Genomic DNA, 18,072 nt, shown 5'->3' with positions numbered 1-18,072 from the left:
GTCAAATGTAAATGAGCCTCGCAATAAAAATGCACAGAGGATGGTAAAATTCACTTCACTCTGCGCTCGTTGATGCTGAGAGCATGGTTGTCAGCCCGCACGCTTGTTATTTTGATGTGGAATTACTTGATTGCTTTGTGATAATTTTCATTACTCCGAATTGCAAGTTCCCCTACCCCAGTAATAATGTTTGAGGTATTGCTTCCCTACCACACCAACAAGGCCACCCTCTGACCAAGTCCTTTGCCTCTCTTCAGAACTACCATAAGCCCCTCCATGCACTAGGAACTTTTTGCTTGACGACCATCTAGGCGTCCTTGGAATATTGATTTTTAGAAGTAACAATGTTTGTTTATTTTAACTAACTGACCTTTTTAGGGTCTCGCTTGATAGACTCTGTAGTATTCAGTAAAGGGCTTGGAGCCCGCATGTCTCTCACCATTTTTTTATTTATGTGGCACTCTTCTTTACAGTTTCCTAATTCATCAAGGCATGTCTTGCATCATTTCCGTTCCTCTCTGTAGAGCAGCGACCAAGCGTTGATTGATTCAGCTTAATCAGTGCCTGACCGCTGCTCCCCACCTGATCAAGGTACTATTTTTTCCTTTTACCTTCTAGTGCCCTGCAAACAGAAGGCTTGTGACTGGCAAAAACATGCCCAGCAGGACAACCAAAACTGTTAAGTTTTAAATTTAAATCGAACTTTCTTTTATTTTGCCAAATCGTCTTTTCCCACGTTCCACGCATGTTTTCTTTTGCTTTTGTTCGTGGGCACTCTTCTCAAAAGATGACGATTAGCTCGTTTAAAATATTGCAAATCAACAGTGTTTCTTTATTATGTGTAAATTCTGAAATTAATCTTTAACACATAATCCTGCGGTACACTTCAATCCACCCCACTCCAATCTTCCCCACTACAATCCACCCCATCCAGACCACTTCACCCACACTAATCCACCTCACTCCAGTCCAAATCACTCACCCGAATCCAATCCACTCTAACTCATCCTACTCCAATCCTCTCCACCCACCCCAAGCAAATCTGTCTCACTCCAATGTGCCCCACTATAATAAAAAACAATCTGCACCACTCCAAAACAATCTGTCCCACTTCGATCCAAAACAATCTGCCCCACTCCAATCTGCCCGACTCCACTTCAAAACAATCTCCCCTACTCCAATTCAAAACAATCTACCCCACTGCAATCTGCTGCACTCCAATCAAAAACAAACTACCACACTGCAATCCAAAACAATCTGCCATACTGCAATCGAAAACAATCTGTCCCACCCAAGGCAGTGGTGGCTGGTGCACTTTGAAAGGAGTTGGTGGGAGGGAAAAATAGTTCATCTGAAGCTAAGTGAAGAAATTGGAATAAAATAGTGCATTTTAACCCCTTCGCTGCCAGCCTTTTCCCCCTCAGGTGCCAGGCATTTTTTTGGCTATTTGGGGCAGGGCGCGCTTAGGCCCTCATAGATTTTTGTCCACATAAGCTATCCACGCCAAATTTGCGTCCTTTTTTTCCAACATCCTAGGGATTCTAGAGGTACCCAGACTTTGTGGGTTCCCCTGAAGGAGACCAAGAAATTAGCCAAAATACGGTAAACATTTTGTTTTAAAAAAGAAAAAAATGGAAAAAAGGGCTGGAGAAGAAGGCTTGTGGTTTTTGTCCCTGAAATTGGCATCAACAAAGGGTTTGCACTGCTAAAATCACCAGCTTCCCAGCTTTCAGGGACAGGCAGACTTGAATCAGAAAACCCAATTTTTCAACACAATTTTGGCATTTTACTGGGACATACCCCATTTTTACGATTTTGTGTGCTTTTAGCCTCCTTCCAGTCAGTGACAGAAATGGGTGTGAAACCAATGCTGGGTCCCAGTAACCTAAACATTTTTGAAAAGAAGACAACATTGTGAATTCAGCAATGGGTAACTTGTGTAGATCTTACAAGTGTTTCCTACAGAAAATAACAACTGAAATAAAAAAAAAATATTGAAATTGAGAAGAAAAAAACAGCCATTTTCCTCTACGTTTTACTCTGTAACTTTTTTCTGCAATGTCAGATTTTTGAAAGCAATATACCATTACGCCTGCTGGACTCTTCTGGTTGCGGGGATATATAGGGCTTGTAGGTTCATCAAGAACCCTAGGTATCCAGAGAAAATAAATGAGCTGCACCTTGCAGTGGGTTTTCATTCTATACCGGGTATACTGCAATTAATTTGCCGAAGTATATAGAGTGAAAAAAAGGTATCAAGAAAACCTTTCTATTTCCAAAATGGGCACAAGATAAGGAGTGAAGGAGCAGTGGTTATTTGCACATCTCTGAATTCTGGGGTGCCCACACTAGCATGCAAATTAAAGGGCATTTCTCAAATAGACGTCTTTTTTACACACTGTCTTATATTTGGAAGGAAAAAATGTAGATAAAGACAAGGGGCAGTAACTCTTGTTTTGCTATTCTATGTTTCCCCAAGTCTCCCGATAACATTTTTTACCTCACTTGTGTGGGTAGGCCTAGCGCCCGCGACAGGAAGTGCCCCAAAACACAACGTGGACACATCAAATTTTCCCAAAGAAAACCAAAACCTAGGTAAAAGACATTGTCATTTGCAACGCCAATAGCTCTAACTCTCACAAATGTGAGACCTTTCGCATTGCAAATGCTTGTTTTTTTGTGCAGGCAAGTGTGCGTGGAGCCTGCTTTGGTTCTTAAGACCTCAGACCTAAAGCAAAGCTTAGACAGAAACATAGCAATGTGCCCTTTGCACACAGTTAGAGATCCTACTAAATGGAGTCATATATAGGTCTGCACGGCCATTTTGCACAATTTTGTTGTGATATAAAGTTTCGGTAGAGCTCAATGAGAGCTGGTAGTTATGGCCGAGTGGTTAAGGTGATGGGCTTGAAATCCTTTGGGGGTTCCCTGCACGGGTTTGAATCCTGCTGACTACCTCTGTTGTTTATTTTAAACCTGATTTTTAAAATAACTGTGAAGAACACATTTACCAACTTTATTTGGGAAGATAGATAATTTACTTTAAATCTTTATTTAACAGAGGTTCGATTTTATTTTGCAGAGAGAAGAGCGGGTGACCGCGTGGGGAGAACAAATGATTTGTTAAACCTTCCATTTGAAGGTGATCTAAGCAGAATGAAGCAAAACAACAGCAGCGCCAATCAGCCGATTTCTTGGAGTCCACGGTTTAGGAGTTTACTTAGAAGGAGACTGTAAAAGAGTTTTAAAATTAGGGACCTATTGGTAGAGTCACTGCTTATGCAAATTGAAGGGTCAGAAGGGAGATGCGTCATTAAGATCTGTAAAAATCCATCTCTGGCAGCGGTGGGATTTGAACCCACGCCTCCAAAGAGACTGGAGCCTTAATCCAGGGCCTTAGACCGCTCGGCCACGCTACCTGTTGCTCTCAGTGTGTCTGTGCACTTCATGAGCACCGTAACCCTGAGTCTCCTCACTTAGTGTGGAAAGTCGAGTTGATAAACCATTTCATGGACATGATTACAATGTCGGGAGGGTGATGTGGTAATTGAAGGTTATCTCTCTTACTCAGTCACTGCACAAGTCTTCTCCCACCTGCTCGGACCTAGTGCAATCACCTTAAAAGACAACACTCTCCGAGCAATGACTTCCAACCAAGGTATAAGCACCTGCTCTACATAGGCAATGTGACTCCATCATTTTCTAATGAAACAAGTGTTCATACTGGTGGGCTCATTTCTTTGGGTGGGATCTAATGAATGAGCAGTTCATTCAAAAATAACCGAGGAGTTGCACGTATTCATGACATCAGCCCTATTGCCGCACCCAGTCTCCCCAACATACTGTTTAGCTTTCCAGTGACGTCATGTCTTGTGTGGCCTATTCACATTCCGCTGTTAATATTTTTTAGCCAATAGAATTTCACAGGCTCCCGTCTTTGAGCTCACATTGAAAAGGCACAAGTCCCAAAATGCAACCGGGTGCTGTTTAAAACTCCAGCACTGGCGGGCGGTGCCCCAGGTGACATGGGGCCCACCTGGATGCTCTGACTGCCTTTCACGTGACAGTCACAGACACACACAGGACAGAGGTTCAAAAGCTATTCTGAAAGAAGTAAGGACAACAGGCCCACGTGAAACTAAACTTTTTAAATAGATGATTTTTGTTTCTATTGACCGGGTTCTCACTCGTTCTGCACGCCAAGTCAAATGTAAATGAGCCTCGCAATAAAAATGCACAGAGGATGGTAAAATTCACTTCACTCTGCGCTCGTTGATGCTGAGAGCATGGTTGTCAGCCCGCACGCTTGTTATTTTGATGTGGAATTACTTGATTGCTTTGTGATAATTGTCATTACTCCGAATTGCAAGTTCCCCTACCCCAGTAATAATGTTTGAGGTATTGCTTCCCTACCACACCAACAAGGCCACCCTCTGACCAAGTCCTTTGCCTCTCTTCAGAACTACCATAAGCCCCTCCATGCACTAGGAACTTTTTGCTTGACGACCATCTAGGCGTCCTTGGAATATTGATATTTAGAAGTAACAATGTTTGTTTATTTTAACTAACTGACCTTTTTAGGGTCTCGCTTGATAGACTCTGTAGTATTCAGTAAAGGGCTTGGAGCCCGCATGTCTCTCACCATTTTTTTATTTATGTGGCACTCTTCTTTACAGTTTCCTAATTCATCAAGGCATGTCTTGCATCATTTCCGTTCCTCTCTGTAGAGCAGCGACCAAGCGTTGATTGATTCAGCTTAATCAGTGCCTGACCGCTGCTCCCCACCTGATCAAGGTACTATTTTTTCCTTTTACCTTCTAGTGCCCTGCAAACAGAAGGCTTGTGACTGGCAAAAACATGCCCAGCAGGACAACCAAAACTGTTAAGTTTTAAATTTAAATCGAACTTTCTTTTATTTTGCCAAATCGTCTTTTCCCACGTTCCACGCATGTTTTCTTTTGCTTTTGTTCGTGGGCACTCTTCTCAAAAGATGACGATTAGCTCGTTTAAAATATTGCAAATCAACAGTGTTTCTTTATTATGTGTAAATTCTGAAATTAATCTTTAACACATAATCCTGCGGTACACTTCAATCCATCCCACTCCAATCTTCCCCACTACAATCCACCCCATCCAGACCACTTCACCCACACTAATCCACCTCACTCCAGTCCAAATCACTCACCCGAATCCAATCCATTCTAACTCATCCTATTCCAATCCTCTCCACCCACCCCAAGCAAATCTGTCTCACTCCAATGTGCCCCACTATAATAAAAAACAATCTGCACCACTCCAAAACAATCTGTCCCACTTCGATCCAAAACAATCTGCCCCACTCCACTTCAAAACAATCTCCCCTACTCCAATTCAAAACAATCTACCCCACTGCAATCTGCTGCACTCCAATCAAAAACAAACTACCACACTGCAATCCAAAACAATCTGCCATACTGCAATCGAAAACAATCTGTCCCACCCAAGGCAGTGGTGGCTGGTGCACTTTGAAAGGAGTTGGTGGGAGGGAAAAATAGTTCATCTGAAGCTAAGTGAAGAAATTGGAATAAAATAGTGCATTTTAACCCCTTCGCTGCCAGCCTTTTCCCTCAGGTGCCAGGCATTTTTTTGGCTATTTGGGGCAGGGCGCGCTTAGGCCCTCATAGATTTTTGTCCACATAAGCTATCCACGCCAAATTTGCGTCCTTTTTTTCCAACATCCTAGGGATTCTAGAGGTACCCAGACTTTGTGGGTTCCCCTGAAGGAGACCAAGAAATTAGCCAAAATACGGTAAACATTTTGTTTTAAAAAAGAAAAAAATGGAAAAAAGGGCTGGAGAAGAAGGCTTGTGGTTTTTGTCCCTGAAATTGGCATCAACAAAGGGTTTGCACTGCTAAAATCACCAGCTTCCCAGCTTTCAGGGACAGGCAGACTTGAATCAGAAAACCCAATTTTTCAACACAATTTTGGCATTTTACTGGGACATACCCCATTTTTACGATTTTGTGTGCTTTTAGCCTCCTTCCAGTCAGTGACAGAAATGGGTGTGAAACCAATGCTGGGTCCCAGTAACCTAAACATTTTTGAAAAGAAGACAACATTCTGAATTCAGCAATGGGTAACTTGTGTAGATCTTACAAGTGTTTCCTACAGAAAATAACAACTGAAATAAAAAAAAAATATTGAAATTGAGAAGAAAAAAACAGCCATTTTCCTCTACGTTTTACTCTGTAACTTTTTTCTGCAATGTCAGATTTTTGAAAGCAATATACCATTACGCCTGCTGGACTCTTCTGGTTGCGGGGATATATAGGGCTTGTAGGTTCATCAAGAACCCTAGGTATCCAGAGAAAATAAATGAGCTGCACCTTGCAGTGGGTTTTCATTCTATACCGGGTATACTGCAATTAATTTGCCGAAGTATATAGAGTGAAAAAAAGGTATCAAGAAAACCTTTCTATTTCCAAAATGGGCACAAGATAAGGAGTGAAGGAGCAGTGGTTATTTGCACATCTCTGAATTCTGGGGTGCCCACACTAGCATGCGAATTAAAGGGCATTTCTCAAATAGACGTCTTTTTTACACACTGTCTTATATTTGGAAGGAAAAAATGTAGATAAAGACAAGGGGCAGTAACTCTTGTTTTGCTATTCTATGTTTCCCCAAGTCTCCCGATAACATTTTTTACCTCACTTGTGTGGGTAGGCCTAGCGCCCGCGACAGGAAGTGCCCCAAAACACAACGTGGACACATCAAATTTTCCCAAAGAAAACCAAAACCTAGGTAAAAGACATTGTCATTTGCAACGCCAATAGCTCTAACTCTCACAAATGTGAGACCTTTCGCATTGCAAATGCTTGTTTTTTTGTGCAGGCAAGTGTGCGTGGAGCCTGCTTTGGTTCTTAAGACCTCAGACCTAAAGCAAAGCTTAGACAGAAACATAGCAATGTGCCCTTTGCACACAGTTAGAGATCCTACTAAATGGAGTCATATATAGGTCTGCACGGCCATTTTGCACAATTTTGTTGTGATATAAAGTTTCGGTAGAGCTCAATGAGAGCTGGTAGTTATGGCCGAGTGGTTAAGGTGATGGACTTGAAATCCTTTGGGGGTTCCCTGCACGGGTTTGAATCCTGCTGACTACCTCTGTTGTTTATTTTAAACCTGATTTTTAAAATAACTGTGAAGAACACATTTACCAACTTTATTTGGGAAGATAGATAATTTACTTTAAATCTTTATTTAACAGAGGTTCGATTTTATTTTGCAGAGAGAAGAGCGGGTGACCGCGTGGGGAGAACAAATGATTTGTTAAACCTTCCATTTGAAGATGATCTAAGCAGAATGAAGCAAAACAACAGCAGCGCCAATCAGCCGATTTCTTGGAGTCCACGGTTTAGGAGTTTACTTAGAAGGAGACTGTAAAAGAGTTTTACAATTAGGGACCTATTGGTAGAGTCACTGCTTATGCAAATTGAAGGGTCAGAAGGGAGATGCGTCATTAAGATCTGTAAAAATCCATCTCTGGCAGCGGTGGGATTTGAACCCACGCCTCCAAAGAGACTGGAGCCTTAATCCAGGGCCTTAGACCGCTCGGCCACGCTACCTGTTGCTCTCAGTGTGTCTGTGCACTTCATGAGCACCGTAACCCTGAGTCTCCTCACTTAGTGTGGAAAGTCGAGTTGATAAACCATTTCATGGACATGATTACAATGTCGGGAGGGTGATGTGGTAATTGAAGGTTATCTCTCTTACTCAGTCACTGCACAAGTCTTCTCCCACCTGCTCGGACCTAGTGCAATCACCTTAAAAGACAACACTCTCCGAGCAATGACTTCCAACCAAGGTATAAGCACCTGCTCTACATAGGCAATGTGACTCCATCATTTTCTAATGAAACAAGTGTTCATACCGGTGGGCTCATTTCTTTGGGTGGGATCTAATGAATGAGCAGTTCATTCAAAAATAACTGAGGAGTTGCACGTATTCATGACATCAGCCCTATTGCCGCACCCAGTCTCCCCAACATACTGTTTAGCTTTCCAGTGACGTCATGTCTTGTGTGGCCTATTCACATTCCGCTGTTAATATTTTTTAGCCAATAGAATTTCACAGGCTCCCGTCTTTGAGCTCACATTGAAAAGGCACAAGTCCCAAAATGCAACCGGGTGCTGTTTAAAACTCCAGCACTGGCGGGCGGTGCCCCAGGTGACATGGGGCCCACCTGGATGCTCTGACTGCCTTTCACGTGACAGTCACAGACACACACAGGACAGAGGTTCAAAAGCTATTCTGAAAGAAGTAAGGACAACAGGCCCACGTGAAACTAAACTTTTTAAATAGATGATTTTTGTTTCTATTGACCGGGTTCTCACTCGTTCTGCACGCCAAGTCAAATGTAAATGAGCCTCGCAATAAAAATGCACAGAGGATGGTAAAATTCACTTCACTCTGCGCTCGTTGATGCTGAGAGCATGGTTGTCAGCCCGCACGCTTGTTATTTTGATGTGGAATTACTTGATTGCTTTGTGATAATTGTCATTACTCCGAATTGCAAGTTCCCCTACCCCAGTAATAATGTTTGAGGTATTGCTTCCCTACCACACCAACAAGGCCACCCTCTGACCAAGTCCTTTGCCTCTCTTCAGAACTACCATAAGCCCCTCCATGCACTAGGAACTTTTTGCTTGACGACCATCTAGGCGTCCTTGGAATATTGATATTTAGAAGTAACAATGTTTGTTTATTTTAACTAACTGACCTTTTTAGGGTCTCGCTTGATAGACTCTGTAGTATTCAGTAAAGGGCTTGGAGCCCGCATGTCTCTCACCATTTTTTTATTTATGTGGCACTCTTCTTTACAGTTTCCTAATTCATCAAGGCATGTCTTGCATCATTTCCGTTCCTCTCTGTAGAGCAGCGACCAAGCGTTGATTGATTCAGCTTAATCAGTGCCTGACCGCTGCTCCCCACCTGATCAAGGTACTATTTTTTCCTTTTACCTTCTAGTGCCCTGCAAACAGAAGGCTTGTGACTGGCAAAAACATGCCCAGCAGGACAACCAAAACTGTTAAGTTTTAAATTTAAATCGAACTTTCTTTTATTTTGCCAAATCGTCTTTTCCCACGTTCCACGCATGTTTTCTTTTGCTTTTGTTCGTGGGCACTCTTCTCAAAAGATGACGATTAGCTCGTTTAAAATATTGCAAATCAACAGTGTTTCTTTATTATGTGTAAATTCTGAAATTAATCTTTAACACATAATCCTGCGGTACACTTCAATCCATCCCACTCCAATCTTCCCCACTACAATCCACCCCATCCAGACCACTTCACCCACACTAATCCACCTCACTCCAGTCCAAATCACTCACCCGAATCCAATCCATTCTAACTCATCCTATTCCAATCCTCTCCACCCACCCCAAGCAAATCTGTCTCACTCCAATGTGCCCCACTATAATAAAAAACAATCTGCACCACTCCAAAACAATCTGTCCCACTTCGATCCAAAACAATCTGCCCCACTCCACTTCAAAACAATCTCCCCTACTCCAATTCAAAACAATCTACCCCACTGCAATCTGCTGCACTCCAATCAAAAACAAACTACCACACTGCAATCCAAAACAATCTGCCATACTGCAATCGAAAACAATCTGTCCCACCCAAGGCAGTGGTGGCTGGTGCACTTTGAAAGGAGTTGGTGGGAGGGAAAAATAGTTCATCTGAAGCTAAGTGAAGAAATTGGAATAAAATAGTGCATTTTAACCCCTTCGCTGCCAGCCTTTTCCCCCTCAGGTGCCAGGCATTTTTTTGGCTATTTGGGGCAGGGCGCGCTTAGGCCCTCATAGATTTTTGTCCACATAAGCTATCCACGCCAAATTTGCGTCCTTTTTTTCCAACATCCTAGGGATTCTAGAGGTACCCAGACTTTGTGGGTTCCCCTGAAGGAGACCAAGAAATTAGCCAAAATACGGTAAACATTTTGTTTTAAAAAAGAAAAAAATGGAAAAAAGGGCTGGAGAAGAAGGCTTGTGGTTTTTGTCCCTGAAATTGGCATCAACAAAGGGTTTGCACTGCTAAAATCACCAGCTTCCCAGCTTTCAGGGACAGGCAGACTTGAATCAGAAAACCCAATTTTTCAACACAATTTTGGCATTTTACTGGGACATACCCCATTTTTACGATTTTGTGTGCTTTTAGCCTCCTTCCAGTCAGTGACAGAAATGGGTGTGAAACCAATGCTGGGTCCCAGTAACCTAAACATTTTTGAAAAGAAGACAACATTCTGAATTCAGCAATGGGTAACTTGTGTAGATCTTACAAGTGTTTCCTACAGAAAATAACAACTGAAATAAAAAAAAAATATTGAAATTGAGAAGAAAAAAACAGCCATTTTCCTCTACGTTTTACTCTGTAACTTTTTTCTGCAATGTCAGATTTTTGAAAGCAATATACCATTACGCCTGCTGGACTCTTCTGGTTGCGGGGATATATAGGGCTTGTAGGTTCATCAAGAACCCTAGGTATCCAGAGAAAATAAATGAGCTGCACCTTGCAGTGGGTTTTCATTCTATACCGGGTATACTGCAATTAATTTGCCGAAGTATATAGAGTGAAAAAAAGGTATCAAGAAAACCTTTCTATTTCCAAAATGGGCACAAGATAAGGAGTGAAGGAGCAGTGGTTATTTGCACATCTCTGAATTCTGGGGTGCCCACACTAGCATGCGAATTAAAGGGCATTTCTCAAATAGACGTCTTTTTTACACACTGTCTTATATTTGGAAGGAAAAAATGTAGATAAAGACAAGGGGCAGTAACTCTTGTTTTGCTATTCTATGTTTCCCCAAGTCTCCCGATAACATTTTTTACCTCACTTGTGTGGGTAGGCCTAGCGCCCGCGACAGGAAGTGCCCCAAAACACAACGTGGACACATCAAATTTTCCCAAAGAAAACCAAAACCTAGGTAAAAGACATTGTCATTTGCAACGCCAATAGCTCTAACTCTCACAAATGTGAGACCTTTCGCATTGCAAATGCTTGTTTTTTTGTGCAGGCAAGTGTGCGTGGAGCCTGCTTTGGTTCTTAAGACCTCAGACCTAAAGCAAAGCTTAGACAGAAACATAGCAATGTGCCCTTTGCACACAGTTAGAGATCCTACTAAATGGAGTCATATATAGGTCTGCACGGCCATTTTGCACAATTTTGTTGTGATATAAAGTTTCGGTAGAGCTCAATGAGAGCTGGTAGTTATGGCCGAGTGGTTAAGGTGATGGACTTGAAATCCTTTGGGGGTTCCCTGCACGGGTTTGAATCCTGCTGACTACCTCTGTTGTTTATTTTAAACCTGATTTTTAAAATAACTGTGAAGAACACATTTACCAACTTTATTTGGGAAGATAGATAATTTACTTTAAATCTTTATTTAACAGAGGTTCGATTTTATTTTGCAGAGAGAAGAGCGGGTGACCGCGTGGGGAGAACAAATGATTTGTTAAACCTTCCATTTGAAGATGATCTAAGCAGAATGAAGCAAAACAACAGCAGCGCCAATCAGCCGATTTCTTGGAGTCCACGGTTTAGGAGTTTACTTAGAAGGAGACTGTAAAAGAGTTTTACAATTAGGGACCTATTGGTAGAGTCACTGCTTATGCAAATTGAAGGGTCAGAAGGGAGATGCGTCATTAAGATCTGTAAAAATCCATCTCTGGCAGCGGTGGGATTTGAACCCACGCCTCCAAAGAGACTGGAGCCTTAATCCAGCGCCTTAGACCGCTCGGCCACGCTACCTGTTGCTCTCAGTGTGTCTGTGCACTTCATGAGCACCGTAACCCTGAGTCTCCTCACTTAGTGTGGAAAGTCGAGTTGATAAACCATTTCATGGACATGATTACAATGTCGGGAGGGTGATGTGGTAATTGAAGGTTATCTCTCTTACTCAGTCACTGCACAAGTCTTCTCCCACCTGCTCGGACCTAGTGCAATCACCTTAAAAGACAACACTCTCCGAGCAATGACTTCCAACCAAGGTATAAGCACCTGCTCTACATAGGCAATGTGACTCCATCATTTTCTAATGAAACAAGTGTTCATACCGGTGGGCTCATTTCTTTGGGTGGGATCTAATGAATGAGCAGTTCATTCAAAAATAACTGAGGAGTTGCACGTATTCATGACATCAGCCCTATTGCCGCACCCAGTCTCCCCAACATACTGTTTAGCTTTCCAGTGACGTCATGTCTTGTGTGGCCTATTCACATTCCGCTGTTAATATTTTTTAGCCAATAGAATTTCACAGGCTCCCGTCTTTGAGCTCACATTGAAAAGGCACAAGTCCCAAAATGCAACCGGGTGCTGTTTAAAACTCCAGCACTGGCGGGCGGTGCTCCAGGTGACATGGGGTCCACCTGGATGCCCTGACTGCCTTTCACGTGACAGTCACAGACACACACAGGACAGAGGTTCAAAAGCTATTCTGAAAGAAGTAAGGACAACAGGCCCACGTGAAACTAAACTTTTTAAATAGATGATTTTTGTTTCTATTGACCTGGTTCTCACTCGTTCTGCGCGCCAAGTCAAATGTAAATGAGCCTCGCAATAAAAATGCACAGAGGATGGTAAAATTCACTTCACTCTGCGCTCGTTGATGCTGAGAGCATGGTTGTCAGCCCGCACGCTTGTTATTTTGATGTGGAATTACTTGATTGCTTTGTGATAATTTTCATTACTCCGAATTGCAAGTTCCCCTACCCCAGTAATAATGTTTGAGGTATTGCTTCCCTACCACACCAACAAGGCCACCCTCTGACCAAGTCCTTTGCCTCTCTTCAGAACTACCATAAGCCCCTCCATGCACTAGGAACTTTTTGCTTGACGACCATCTAGGCGTCCTTGGAATATTGATTTTTAGAAGTAACAATGTTTGTTTATTTTAACTAACTGACCTTTTTAGGGTCTCGCTTGATAGACTCTGTAGTATTCAGTAAAGGGCTTGGAGCCCGCATGTCTCTCACCATTTTTTTATTTATGTGGCACTCTTCTTTACAGTTTCCTAATTCATCAAGGCATGTCTTGCATCATTTCCGTTCCTCTCTGTAGAGCAGCGACCAAGCGTTGATTGATTCAGCTTAATCAGTGCCTGACCGCTGCTCCCCACCTGATCAAGGTACTATTTTTTCCTTTTACCTTCTAGTGCCCTGCAAACAGAAGGCTTGTGACTGGCAAAAACATGCCCAGCAGGACAACCAAAACTGTTAAGTTTTAAATTTAAATCGAACTTTCTTTTATTTTGCCAAATCGTCTTTTCCCACGTTCCACGCATGTTTTCTTTTGCTTTTGTTCGTGGGCACTCTTCTCAAAAGATGACGATTAGCTCGTTTAAAATATTGCAAATCAACAGTGTTTCTTTATTATGTGTAAATTCTGAAATTAATCTTTAACACATAATCCTGCGGTACACTTCAATCCACCCCACTCCAATCTTCCCCACTACAATCCACCCCATCCAGACCACTTCACCCACACTAATCCACCTCACTCCAGTCCAAATCACTCACCCGAATCCAATCCACTCTAACTCATCCTACTCCAATCCTCTCCACCCACCCCAAGCAAATCTGTCTCACTCCAATGTGCCCCACTATAATAAAAAACAATCTGCACCACTCCAAAACAATCTGTCCCACTTCGATCCAAAACAATCTGCCCCACTCCAATCTGCCCGACTCCACTTCAAAACAATCTCCCCTACTCCAATTCAAAACAATCTACCCCACTGCAATCTGCTGCACTCCAATCAAAAACAAACTACCACACTGCAATCCAAAACAATCTGCCATACTGCAATCGAAAACAATCTGTCCCACCCAAGGCAGTGGTGGCTGGTGCACTTTGAAAGGAGTTGGTGGGAGGGAAAAATAGTTCATCTGAAGCTAAGTGAAGAAATTGGAATAAAATAGTGCATTTTAACCCCTTCGCTGCCAGCCTTTTCCCCCTCAGGTGCCAGGCATTTTTTTGGCTATTTGGGGCAGGGCGCGCTTAGGCCCTCATAGATTTTTGTCCACATAAGCTATCCACGCCAAATTTGCGTCCTTTTTTTCCAACATCCTAGGGATTCTAGAGGTACCCAGACTTTGTGGGTTCCCCTGAAGGAGACCAAGAAATTAGCCAAAATACGGTAAACATTTTGTTTTAAAAAAGAAAAAAATGGAAAAAAGGGCTGGAGAAGAAGGCTTGTGGTTTTTGTCCCTGAAATTGGCATCAACAAAGGGTTTGCACTGCTAAAATCACCAGCTTCCCAGCTTTCAGGGACAGGCAGACTTGAATCAGAAAACCCAATTTTTCAACACAATTTTGGCATTTTACTGGGACATACCCCATTTTTACGATTTTGTGTGCTTTTAGCCTCCTTCCAGTCAGTGACAGAAATGGGTGTGAAACCAATGCTGGGTCCCAGTAACCTAAACATTTTTGAAAAGAAGACAACATTCTGAATTCAGCAATGGGTAACTTGTGTAGATCTTACAAGTGTTTCCTACAGAAAATAACAACTGAAATAAAAAAAAAATATTGAAATTGAGAAGAAAAAAACAGCCATTTTCCTCTACGTTTTACTCTGTAACTTTTTTCTGCAATGTCAGATTTTTGAAAGCAATATACCATTACGCCTGCTGGACTCTTCTGGTTGCGGGGATATATAGGGCTTGTAGGTTCATCAAGAACCCTAGGTATCCAGAGAAAATAAATGAGCTGCACCTTGCAGTGGGTTTTCATTCTATACCGGGTATACTGCAATTAATTTGCCGAAGTATATAGAGTGAAAAAAAGGTATCAAGAAAACCTTTCTATTTCCAAAATGGGCACAAGATAAGGAGTGAAGGAGCAGTGGTTATTTGCACATCTCTGAATTCTGGGGTGCCCACACTAGCATGCGAATTAAAGGGCATTTCTCAAATAGACGTCTTTTTTACACACTGTCTTATATTTGGAAGGAAAAAATGTAGATAAAGACAAGGGGCAGTAACTCTTGTTTTGCTATTCTATGTTTCCCCAAGTCTCCCGATAACATTTTTTACCTCACTTGTGTGGGTAGGCCTAGCGCCCGCGACAGGAAGTGCCCCAAAACACAACGTGGACACATCAAATTTTCCCAAAGAAAACCAAAACCTAGGTAAAAGACATTGTCATTTGCAACGCCAATAGCTCTAACTCTCACAAATGTGAGACCTTTCGCATTGCAAATGCTTGTTTTTTTGTGCAGGCAAGTGTGCGTGGAGCCTGCTTTGGTTCTTAAGACCTCAGACCTAAAGCAAAGCTTAGACAGAAACATAGCAATGTGCCCTTTGCACACAGTTAGAGATCCTACTAAATGGAGTCATATATAGGTCTGCACGGCCATTTTGCACAATTTTGTTGTGATATAAAGTTTCGGTAGAGCTCAATGAGAGCTGGTAGTTATGGCCGAGTGGTTAAGGTGATGGACTTGAAATCCTTTGGGGGTTCCCTGCACGGGTTTGAATCCTGCTGACTACCTCTGTTGTTTATTTTAAACCTGATTTTTAAAATAACTGTGAAGAACACATTTACCAACTTTATTTGGGAAGATAGATAATTTACTTTAAATCTTTATTTAACAGAGGTTCGATTTTATTTTGCAGAGAGAAGAGCGGGTGACCGCGTGGGGAGAACAAATGATTTGTTAAACCTTCCATTTGAAGATGATCTAAGCAGAATGAAGCAAAACAACAGCAGCGCCAATCAGCCGATTTCTTGGAGTCCACGGTTTAGGAGTTTACTTAGAAGGAGACTGTAAAAGAGTTTTACAATTAGGGACCTATTGGTAGAGTCACTGCTTATGCAAATTGAAGGGTCAGAAGGGAGATGCGTCATTAAGATCTGTAAAAATCCATCTCTGGCAGCGGTGGGATTTGAACCCACGCCTCCAAAGAGACTGGAGCCTTAATCCAGCGCCTTAGACCGCTCGGCCACGCTACCTGTTGCTCTCAGTGTGTCTGTGCACTTCATGAGCACCGTAACCCTGAGTCTCCTCACTTAGTGTGGAAAGTCGAGTTGATAAACCATTTCATGGACATGATTACAATGTCGGGAGGGTGATGTGGTAATTGAAGGTTATCTCTCTTACTCAGTCACTGCACAAGTCTTCTCCCACCTGCTCGGACCTAGTGCAATCACCTTAAAAGACAACACTCTCCGAGCAATGACTTCCAACCAAGGTATAAGCACCTGCTCTACATAGGCAATGTGACTCCATCATTTTCTAATGAAACAAGTGTTCATACCGGTGGGCTCATTTCTTTGGGTGGGATCTAATGAATGAGCAGTTCATTCAAAAATAACTGAGGAGTTGCACGTATTCATGACATCAGCCCTATTGCCGCACCCAGTCTCCCCAACATACTGTTTAGCTTTCCAGTGACGTCATGTCTTGTGTGGCCTATTCACATTCCGCTGTTAATATTTTTTAGCCAATAGAATTTCACAGGCTCCCGTCTTTGAGCTCACATTGAAAAGGCACAAGTCCCAAAATGCAACCGGGTGCTGTTTAAAACTCCAGCACTGGCGGGCGGTGCTCCAGGTGACATGGGGTCCACCTGGATGCCCTGACTGCCTTTCACGTGACAGTCACAGACACACACAGGACAGAGGTTCAAAAGCTATTCTGAAAGAAGTAAGGACAACAGGCCCACGTGAAACTAAACTTTTTAAATAGATGATTTTTGTTTCTATTGACCTGGTTCTCACTCGTTCTGCGCGCCAAGTCAAATGTAAATGAGCCTCGCAATAAAAATGCACAGAGGATGGTAAAATTCACTTCACTCTGCGCTCGTTGATGCTGAGAGCATGGTTGTCAGCCCGCACGCTTGTTATTTTGATGTGGAATTACTTGATTGCTTTGTGATAATTTTCATTACTCCGAATTGCAAGTTCCCCTACCCCAGTAATAATGTTTGAGGTATTGCTTCCCTACCACACCAACAAGGCCACCCTCTGACCAAGTCCTTTGCCTCTCTTCAGAACTACCATAAGCCCCTCCATGCACTAGGAACTTTTTGCTTGACGACCATCTAGGCGTCCTTGGAATATTGATTTTTAGAAGTAACAATGTTTGTTTATTTTAACTAACTGACCTTTTTAGGGTCTCGCTTGATAGACTCTGTAGTATTCAGTAAAGGGCTTGGAGCCCGCATGTCTCTCACCATTTTTTTATTTATGTGGCACTCTTCTTTACAGTTTCCTAATTCATCAAGGCATGTCTTGCATCATTTCCGTTCCTCTCTGTAGAGCAGCGACCAAGCGTTGATTGATTCAGCTTAATCAGTGCCTGACCGCTGCTCCCCACCTGATCAAGGTACTATTTTTTCCTTTTACCTTCTAGTGCCCTGCAAACAGAAGGCTTGTGACTGGCAAAAACATGCCCAGCAGGACAACCAAAACTGTTAAGTTTTAAATTTAAATCGAACTTTCTTTTATTTTGCCAAATCGTCTTTTCCCACGTTCCACGCATGTTTTCTTTTGCTTTTGTTCGTGGGCACTCTTCTCAAAAGATGACGATTAGCTCGTTTAAAATATTGCAAATCAACAGTGTTTCTTTATTATGTGTAAATTCTGAAATTAATCTTTAACACATAATCCTGCGGTACACTTCAATCCACCCCACTCCAATCTTCCCCACTACAATCCACCCCATCCAGACCACTTCACCCACACTAATCCACCTCACTCCAGTCCAAATCACTCACCCGAATCCAATCCACTCTAACTCATCCTACTCCAATCCTCTCCACCCACCCCAAGCAAATCTGTCTCACTCCAATGTGCCCCACTATAATAAAAAACAATCTGCACCACTCCAAAACAATCTGTCCCACTTCGATCCAAAACAATCTGCCCCACTCCAATCTGCCCGACTCCACTTCAAAACAATCTCCCCTACTCCAATTCAAAACAATCTACCCCACTGCAATCTGCTGCACTCCAATCAAAAACAAACTACCACACTGCAATCCAAAACAATCTGCCATACTGCAATCGAAAACAATCTGTCCCACC

The 18,072-nt window shown here is 42.5% G+C and overlaps 7 non-coding genes across 7 annotated transcripts; 3 read left to right on the top strand and 4 right to left on the bottom strand.

The window, feature by feature from the left end:
* Nucleotides 1-3,337: 3,337 nt before the first annotated feature.
* On the bottom strand, nt 3,338-3,419 carry TRNAL-AAG (transfer RNA leucine (anticodon AAG)). Its single transcript has one exon. It is a non-coding gene; the product is annotated as a tRNA-Leu (tRNA).
* A 3,642-nt stretch (nt 3,420-7,061) lies between these two features.
* Nucleotides 7,062-7,143, top strand: TRNAS-UGA (transfer RNA serine (anticodon UGA)). Its single transcript has one exon. It is a non-coding gene; the product is annotated as a tRNA-Ser (tRNA).
* A 380-nt stretch (nt 7,144-7,523) lies between these two features.
* Nucleotides 7,524-7,605, bottom strand: TRNAL-AAG (transfer RNA leucine (anticodon AAG)). The gene has a single exon. It is a non-coding gene; the product is annotated as a tRNA-Leu (tRNA).
* Nucleotides 7,606-11,249: 3,644 nt separating this feature from the next.
* TRNAS-UGA (transfer RNA serine (anticodon UGA)) lies at nt 11,250-11,331 on the top strand. The gene has a single exon. It is a non-coding gene; the product is annotated as a tRNA-Ser (tRNA).
* A 380-nt stretch (nt 11,332-11,711) lies between these two features.
* Nucleotides 11,712-11,793, bottom strand: TRNAL-AAG (transfer RNA leucine (anticodon AAG)). The gene has a single exon. It is a non-coding gene; the product is annotated as a tRNA-Leu (tRNA).
* Nucleotides 11,794-15,452: 3,659 nt separating this feature from the next.
* Nucleotides 15,453-15,534, top strand: TRNAS-UGA (transfer RNA serine (anticodon UGA)). The gene has a single exon. It is a non-coding gene; the product is annotated as a tRNA-Ser (tRNA).
* Nucleotides 15,535-15,914: 380 nt separating this feature from the next.
* On the bottom strand, nt 15,915-15,996 carry TRNAL-AAG (transfer RNA leucine (anticodon AAG)). The gene has a single exon. It is a non-coding gene; the product is annotated as a tRNA-Leu (tRNA).
* Between the last annotated feature and the right edge of the window lie 2,076 nt (nt 15,997-18,072).

This window comes from Pleurodeles waltl, chromosome 12 (assembly GCF_031143425.1).
Source record: "Pleurodeles waltl isolate 20211129_DDA chromosome 12, aPleWal1.hap1.20221129, whole genome shotgun sequence".
Taxonomy (NCBI): domain Eukaryota; kingdom Metazoa; phylum Chordata; class Amphibia; order Caudata; family Salamandridae; genus Pleurodeles; species Pleurodeles waltl.
The sequence above is the reverse complement of the archived record's forward strand: the minus strand, read 5'-3'. Positions and strand labels throughout refer to the sequence as shown.